Source organism: Sorex fumeus, unplaced genomic scaffold (genome assembly GCF_029834395.1).
Source record: "Sorex fumeus unplaced genomic scaffold, SorFum_2.1 ptg000265l, whole genome shotgun sequence".
NCBI classification, from domain to species: domain Eukaryota; kingdom Metazoa; phylum Chordata; class Mammalia; order Eulipotyphla; family Soricidae; genus Sorex; species Sorex fumeus.
Genome location: NW_026606322.1, coordinates 12,431,276 through 12,437,445, shown reverse-complemented (window position 1 = coordinate 12,437,445; position 6,170 = coordinate 12,431,276). Strand labels below are relative to the sequence as shown.

At 42.6% G+C, this 6,170-nt stretch overlaps 1 non-coding gene across 1 annotated transcript; it reads left to right on the top strand.

Moving 5' to 3' along the window:
* Positions 1–470: 470 nt before the first annotated feature.
* On the top strand, positions 471–604 carry LOC130018707 (U8 small nucleolar RNA). Its single transcript, XR_008791598.1, has one exon. It is a non-coding gene; the product is annotated as a U8 small nucleolar RNA (small nucleolar RNA).
* Positions 605–6,170: the final 5,566 nt, after the last annotated feature.

Sequence of the window (6,170 nt, the reverse complement as noted above, 5' to 3'; positions counted from 1 at the left end):
GAGCCCCTTACTCGGATCTTCAAGAATGGTATCAGAGAAGGAGCACATTGGAGCTAAAAGCCATCTATAAAATTATCTCACCCCAAGGTTCTCGGTTTTCAGTGGAGGAAATGAAACCCAGATGTGAAGCAATTATAAAGCATTCAGGAAAGAGTAATGAACCAGAAATCACTTATGCTTTCATCTGCCTTTTTAAAAACATTATAGTTTCAGTCACAATAATGCTAATGTTTATGGTTTTAATGTGCAAAGTTATGTATGGCACCTTCAGTAGTACCAAAATGCCAACGACTTTAAAGAGAGAGAGAGAAGGTCAAAGTAAGTGCTATCTTTAACTCTCTTATATAGATACAGAACCTAAGGTTCAAATTTAGTATGTTCTGGTTCTTAAACTACTCTGTTAGGCTGGACAATTCACAGAATCATCAAAGTCAACTTATATCAAATAACTCCTTAATAATTGAAATTGATCGTCAGGTAAGATAACCTTTACTTTTTCCTCTATTCAGAGGGCAGATAGAACATGATGATTGGAGTTTGAACGATTTGTAATTTGTGTCTCTGCATGATTAGACATGAAGCACGCTGATCACTCCTATCTGAATCTTAAAATAACAAACTAAATAAATAAATAGTTGAAGTTAATACTGAGAAGATATGCCCCTTTCTTTGAATCTTGAGATTTTTTAAAAACATGTTAAACATTTTTTAAAAACATCAGTACATAGAATCCAGTTTAACATTTTACTGTATTCACCTCTACATACATACACACATACACTCATACACACATGCACATATTACAAATGGAAGTCAAATATAGTCAGCATGCCACACTTCTAAATTTAATCCTGGTCATCTTTTTCAATTTCACAGGTTTTTTTTCTATGAATTATCATTGTAATGTCTTGCTCAACGAGGTGTTGAATGGATAAAGCAAAATAATGAAGCATTAGCTACTCTGTCACTATCCTCCCATTGTTCATCGATTTGCTGGAGTGGGCCAAGTAACATTGTGAAACTTGTTGTTACTGTGTTTGGCATATCAAATACACCACAGGGAGCTTGCCAGGCTCTGCCATGCAGGCAAGATACTCTCAGTAGCTTGCCATGCTCTCCAAGTGGGGTGGAAGAATCGAACTCTGGTCGGCCAGGTTGGCCTCATGCAAGGCAAACGCCCTACAAGCTGTGCTATAGCTTCAGCCTGTTAACTACTCTGTAAATGTATGTTTCAAACTATATATTTGTAAACTATAAATCAACGATAAAGTTTTTTTTTTTAATTTATTGAATCACTGTGGGAAAGGTTACAAAGCTTTCAGGTTTATGTCTCAGTCATGCAAATATCAAACACATTTCCCTTTACCAATACTTATTTTTTACCATGAAGAACCCCAATAAAACCCCACCCCCCACCCCTCCCCGTCCCTGTGAGGCAGATGAATTCTAGTTAACACTCTATCTGCTTTGATTAGATTCATTGTTTCAATAAAAGATTCACCACTATTATTTAGAGTTTACCCCCCCCCCAAATCAGACATGCTGAAAAAGCATTGTGAAGTGATTTGCTTTCTACAGCTGGGTTCAAGAATTAAATGTTGGTTTTGGATTTCTGCTATTTTACCTATTGACCCTGGAAGTATTTCTACTGAAAGTCAGATAGTTAAGAAATTGGTTTCTGTGTTCTGGAGTCGTGTCCGTGCTGGAGAGCCGCTCCCGGGGGGCAACCGGTGGCCTCGGTAGGGCGTGAAGGGCGGAGCGAAACGCCCCCCTTCCCATGAGGTTTTAGTAGCCCCCACACTCCCAGCTCATACCTGCTGTCCACAAGGCTCCCATGTGGCCACCATCTATCTTTCCAGAGAGGAGAGGGCGAATGGGGCAACACCCTTTCCCCTCCGGCAGACTTGATGGGCTGGATCAACGCATAGTCCGTTCACTTTTCTGCTCCAAGCTGCTGGGTTCTGCATTAAGTCCTTGTGCTTCTGGGGCCGTGGCCGTGCTGGAGAGCCGCTCGCGGGGGGCGACTTGTGACCTCGGTAGGGCGTGAAGGACGGACCGGAACGCCCCCCTTCCCATGAGGTTTTAGTCGCCCCCACTCCCCCAGCTCATACCTGCTGTCCACAAGGCTCCCATGTGGCCGCCATCTTTCTTTCCAGAGAGGAGAGGGCGAATGGGGCAACACCCTTTCCCCTCCGGCAGACTTGATGGGCTGGATCAACGCATAGTCCGTTCACTTTTCTGCTCCAAGCTGCTGGGTTCTGCATTAAGTCCTTGTGCTTCTGGGGCCATGGCCGTGCTGGAGAGCCGCTCGTGGGGGGCGACTTGTGACCTCGGTAGGGCGTGAAGGACGAACCGGAACGCCCCCCTTCCCATGAGGTTTTAGTCGCCCCCACACCCCTGGCTCATACCTGCTGTCCACAAGGCTCCCATGTGGCCGCCATCTTTCTTTCCAGAGGGAGGAGGGCGGAAGGGAGCAACACCCTTTCCCCTCTGGGCAGAAATGATTGCCTGGATTAACGCATAGTCCTTTCACTTTTCTGCTCCAAGCTGCTGGGTTCTGCATTAAGCCCTTGTGCTTCTGGGGCTGTGGCCGTGCTGGAGAGCCACTCGTGGGGGGCAACTGGTGACCTCGGTAGGGCGTGAAGGACGGACCGGAACGCCCCCCTTCCCATGAGGTTTTAGTCGCCCCCACACCCCCGGCTCATACCTGCTGTCCACAAGGCTCCCATGTGGCCGCCATCCTTCTTTCCAGAGAAGAGAGGGCGAATGGGGCAACACCCTTTCCCCTCCGGCAGACTTGATGGCCTGGATTAACGCATAGTCCTTTCACTTTTCTGCTCCAAGCTGCTGGGTTCTGCATTAAGTCCTTGTGTTTCTGGGGCTGTGGCCGTGCTCCAAACTTAACTCTGACTTTCAGGGAGAAAGATTGGGTGGTTTACTTCTCATTGATCACTTTGTATATAGAGAGATGTCGCGCGGCCGCATAAGCGGCCGCGCGGTTTTGAGAAAAAGTCCTCGTTCCTGCATACTCGAGCTGTGTTTGTAGAGGCTTCTGGTCACCGGGGTTCCATCTGGGGGAGGCGGGATGCGGCACCTACTCCATCTGGAACTTGCGGGTGATCTCGGCTCTTTTTGGAACCTGTTTTTTCTTTTTTTTTTTTCCTCCGGGATCCCGCACCCTCCATGTGTTCTTTCTCTTATATCAACGATAAAGTTTTTTAAACCATGAAACACTCTTAAAATTAAGAACCGTTTTAAGAAATGGAAAATTTAGCTAAAGACCCTCAGTGAAATTTCCTTATGTGATACAAATCACAAACATTTCAGAGAGTTTACAGACTCTCTGAGGACAACAATTTAACACCTCTGGTTTGAAAGATAGAAGCCAGCTATAGAGATTAAGAGTTTTTTTTTTCATATTTTGGAAGTGTTCTTTCCCCCCAGGACTTGATGCATTAAAGGATTTGGCTGTATCCAAGCAGAGGGAAGTTGTATTCAGTTTTTGGTGAAGCATGACTTCTCACAATCCCAACTTTTCACAGATACAGTCTGAATTCAAATCATTGATAGGCTATCAGAAAAACCTCTGCCATTCTGTTACATCCCTCTAAGCACACTTGTTAAGTCTTGCTGACAAAAGCAAATCAAATATTTATGAAATTCAGAAACAGGCATTTTTATCATGAGCAGAGCTGTTTTGTTTTGTTTCATCCCATAGCCCTGAGTTTAAATCACTAGCACCGTCTGACATGATTCGACATAAAAGACATTCTCCTTGTCAAAAAATGAGACTAGCAACTATGACTTTTAGTTGAAATGAGTTTAAATGACATAATTTATATAACTCTGTTCAAAATGTGAAATGTGTCTTATAATCAGAGAGAAGGCTCAATAAATTGATTATGATTATGATTATGATTATGATCATAGTCACAACTGATATTCTCAATACTCATGTCCTTCACTGTTGTCAAAGACCAGTTGATTTTACCATTAATTTAAAGCATGTTTTGGTCTCTGGGACACCTTTAGGAGGGGGCGGGCCAAGCCCTTGCCCAGTCAAAGGCATGGCAGTCACACCTACACCCCACAGCTGCCACCATGCCAACCCAACTGCTTCATGACTAATTTCTGTAAGATGCCAAACTGATGAAAGCCCCAGATACCAGTTTTCAGGCTGAGTACTATGGGGTCTTCTAAGAATGAGGGTGAACAGCCTCCCCCTACTTTGCCTCCATACTTCCAGAAGCCCGAAAAGCTACACCCACCTTCCACAACTACGCCATGTAAACTCACAGCCCAGTTACATATCTTGGAGTTTCTGGAGTGCATGACTGCAAATTCTTTAATACTGACATCTCACTAGGAGTACACCAAATTATATGGGAAAGTAACATAGAAGCCAACTACACCCAATAAACAATAACACAGAAGGCTGAACTAGCAACGTATAGCTTAGTAAACCCTCAGACAAGTACTGAATGACACCATGGTGAGATATAACAACTTTCACAAATTTTCTTTTACTGAATTAATTTTTGATAATTTCATTATCCATTTAGTTGCAATAAGCAATTTAAAATAAATTCTTTCATGTCTGCTAAGGGGGCAAGCTTGGGGAATGTTCGGGAATATAGGGACAATGGTACAGGGAAGTTTACACTATAGAGAAACTGGTTTTGGAGTATTGAGTGCCTGCAACAACTGAATGAATTGGACACCTTTGTAAAACACGATGTTTAAATAAAAAATAGATAAATAAATAAAAGTATGTTTTGGTACAGCTACTTATCTAGAAAATATTTTTAAGTCTGGCTACTTGTTCTATCTAAGGATATTAAGGTTTGTAATGAGTTGGACTTGGTTTTTAAGCTTCTGAGTTGCAGATGAATTGTATGGCGCAGGAAAATGAAGGATGTGTAATGGGCAGGTGGGAAAGACTAATGGGTAAAGCTTTGAAGTTTAATTAGGAAAGACTTATCAAAAAAAGAGAGTATTTGGAATCATTGTCCAGGGAGTAAGACACTTGCCTTGCATCAAGTTAACCCTAGTTCAACCTCTGGAACCAAAGACGATCACCCAAGCATTACTAGGTATGTTCTTTGAATGAATAAGCCCTGAGTAAGTCATGAGTAAGGTCTGAGCACTGCCAGGTATGACCCCCAAACAAACAAGCAAACATAAAAGATTATTTTCTTTGATGGAAGTACCCAAAAGAAAGCTAGGGGGGGGGAAAGGCAGAATAAAGTAAATTAAATAGTGCATTTTCTCTTATGAGAAAGAACTTCAGGAAATAAACTGCATTAATAATCTTGAGTAATGACTAGATAAATTATCTCAGTGAGAGATGATTCTGAGTGGAAACCTAATCAAAAAATGAAATAAAATTTCTGTTTAAACAGAATTAGAAACTGGAGGTATATGTGGAGAAAAACTAAGACGTTTAACCCAAAATCTTGTCTCAACCTGAAGTCAGTGGCTACTGCCTACTTACATATTGTTCATGACACGTGCTTTTCAGAGTGAAGTAATGTTATTCTCTATAAACAGCAGGCTAACATTTTATTATATTTGTAAAAAGGAGAAAATTTAAGAGTATAGTTATAGTGAAATTATAATGCTAAAAACATGACAAAAAGATTTCTATTTTCCCTTACATGAAGCCCCCTCCCATGAATGAAAACAATGGAAGCGGTTAGCCACAAGAATTCAGAAACGGGGGAGCAGGAAATTCTGGAAAGTTGAATGTCCAGTCATGAGCTAGCCAGCTAATCCTGAGCATCTCAGGTCTGGTCTAACTCATGAGTCGCTGCCACAACAAGGTTAATAGACACAGGCTGAATGAAGGTCCCTGCAATCGCCAGGGATTTCAATGTCTTCCTGCACACTCTCATCACCCAAATCCACCCACATTCCTAGAGTTTTCTTAGCCTTGCCAGCTTATTCTGCTTTGTCTAGGAGTCTCCTAGAGCAGTCCTCGGAGACAATACTGAGATTCACGTCTGGAATGCTTTAACATACCATGGAACCCACTCCCACTCTCGTTTTTGCCCGAGGAAAGATTCACAAATGCCCGAGGAGCTCTCTCACCCCCTGTAAGCAATCTCTTGAGTCTTTAATTACGGGCCAATGAAAACAGTGCCTTTGGTGAACTGCTGCCTCCCTTTCAC